We start from the raw sequence: 3,156 nt of genomic DNA on the forward strand, positions 1-3,156 counted from the left end.
TTATGTAAATTATTTCAGAAACACATTTCACAGATAGCTATACATTACTCCAGTAAAAGTATTAAGTAGGCTAGGCCTACTCCTTTTCAATTTTACTTGAGTAAAAGTGCAATGTACTTTATTTTTATTGTAGGCCTAGTATTAAAAGTAAAAAGTACTGATTGATGAATGTTTTGCTATTTTATAAATAATGTAGCTATACATATAGCTAAAATAGGTTACAGCTCAGTCTGACATCATAATGAATTATTATGATTTGTCAACTAACAACACTAGTAAATATCATAATATGCCGCCATGCAGTTGACAATTCTGATTATGCAGAAACTCAATGGCAGGCCATATATATATATATATATATATATATATATATATATATATATATATATATATATATATATATATATATATATATATATATATATATATATATAATAACATATTCCACAGACAGGACTAAGATTAAGCCAGGATTGGGCCTTAGTTAAATTAGGGCATTTAAGTAGTGTGCACGATTTTATAAACGTGTCTTAGAAAAAAAACTTTGCCTACACAATACTGCAGTGCATCTTGAGACAAAACAATGGCACTGCCATATTTTAAGATATGTCTGTGCAAGTTGCTTTCAAAAAACCTAGTATAAATGATCAGTACTTACACATTTCTGAGTTCGCTGATGCTGACGCTTTCATTCACCTCCATCCTCCCCACCACCACCAGGATGGTCCCTTCCCCTCCATCCTCCATCCTAGTTTTTGAGCAAGGCCACTTGTGCGTCCAGCTCCTTTGTACAGCTTCATCATGCTAATGCAACAGTCCTCGTCCATCTCAAGTTGCAAAAGATCTACCAAAGCTTCCCTGATATACTCCCCACCACCACCAAGATGGTCCCTCAACCTCATTAATTATTCAAGGCCCAGTGGGAACACCAGTATCAAAAAAGTTGAGTAATTTTACTTAATTTTATACCGTTGATATTTACGCTTTCATTTCTACACGCTTGAATTGAGTAGGCTACTAACATAAAATTTACTTCGTTTTTTTTATTCTTGCCTGAACTAACCTTTTCATGTAAATTACATTGTTTTTTTCTGTATTTACTTCACCACAAAATACTGATAATTCAAGTGTGCAAACAACTGAAAGTAGAAATTCCGTATAGAAATGAGGAAAAACATAATGTGTGTTGTTGACAAAATATAAACAACAGGCGTCACATAGGACAAAATGTGTTAACATTTTAGGAACGCTACAATTCATTTGAACGCGGAAGATGCATGAGCATAATTTGCGGCATTTTCACGTTGTTTTTACCTAAAACATTCCCCATTCAGTCTTGATAGCACACGTAGGCCTACATCATGGAGTCGTTTATTTGATGTGTGTTTACATCTGGAAGACGTATTTTTTAGGGTGTTTGCAGAATACGCCTGTAGAACGTTTCCCGTCAGATGTCAAATAAACGTTTAGAAAATGTCTTTAAGGTGTTTATGATTTAGAAAGTATGTAAAACTGACATCTTAAAGATGTCTATCAGATGTTAGTAAACAGCAGATGCTTTCCAGATAAAGTGATCTTTAACAGACATTTTGCAGCATACCTGTGCTATCTGGACATGTCCTGATATCTACATAAAATTTCATACAATGGGCTTAAACAGCTCTCCCTTTTACAACAAATTTAGTTCACAAACAACTGACAGTTGTAACCTAAATATGATTTTCATTTATAATAATAGAACCTAAAATGAGCACTTAAGCTCAGAGGATCTCCTGGTTCTTGGATCATTTTGAGTTTGTTAACTGGAGACTTGCTCTGACTTTTGAATTAGTTTGAATTAGTGACGTGTTGATTTGAGAACAGATGCAATCGAATTGGTCCTATTTGTGAATAGGAATTTGTGAACTTGTAAACCGATTAGTTCAAAATATATGTTTATAGTGGAGTAAAAAGTAAAATTGTATGCTTTGGAATGTAGTGAAAAGTACATTTTCCCAAACTGAAAATACTCAGACAAAGTGCAGATGTGCCTTGAAAAATGTAGGCTACTAAGTAACAAAGTAGCCTAGTAATTTTTTTTATTAAATAGCAAACAATAGTTTAATAATACAATATAATAATATATATGCATCTGAATATACAGTATATTATATAATCGTGTGTGTGTGTGTGTGTGTTTGTTTGTTTGTTTGTTTGTTTGTTTGTTTCCAGGGTTATTATAATTAACTCAAACTAAAGCTACAAGTTTTTCGTTAGGTTAGCCTACGTGAAATAAAATTAACGTTAATTGGAATCAAATGAATTGTATAAAAAAACTGAAACTTATTTTATTTCAGCTATAGTTACCATGGCAACATTTCTCATTTTCATTTTGTTTAACTTGATGTACTAACACTAAACTGAAATAAAATTTAATAAAACTATACACACATAATAAGAAAGAAGTAAACACACACACACACACACACACACACACACACACACACACACACACACAGACACAGACACAGACACACACACACACACACACACACACACACACACACACACACACACACACACACACACACACACACACACACACACACACACACACACACACACACACACACACACACACACACACACACAGACAGACAGACAGACAGAGAGACAGACACACACACACACACACACAAACTAATTAGTTTAAAAACTATAATAGTACATCAGTGATACTAAGAAAACTGTTTTGTTTTGTTCTTTGTTTTCTTCACACAAAGCCAGGAAATACAGTAAGCAGCCATGGATATTGTAGGTGCAATTAGCAAGTTATTATTCCAAAATAAACCCGGTCAGGGTGATCACTGAAGGGGAAGGTTATGGGTTATCTGGTTTCATGTGTCACACTGTTTATCCTGCTTGTGAGTATTCATGTGAGTAGAAAAAGAGCATGCATGGATACATGTGGCTCAGTTATACAATTGATAAATATTTGAATGCAATGATCAGTCACAATCTAGTATTCCAGAGCCACATATAAAGAAGTGTGTTCGTAATATGTCCAGGAGTAGACTTAGAAAAATAGAAACCTTTGTAATTAGGAGGGTCAGGGCTTTGTCTTCTCATGACAGTGAAGGGTTAACATTCTTCATGCCCACCCCACATGATAAACAG

The sequence above is a fragment of the Phoxinus phoxinus genome, assembly GCF_949152265.1.
Source record: "Phoxinus phoxinus genome assembly, chromosome: 21".
NCBI classification, from domain to species: Eukaryota; Metazoa; Chordata; class Actinopteri; order Cypriniformes; family Leuciscidae; genus Phoxinus; species Phoxinus phoxinus.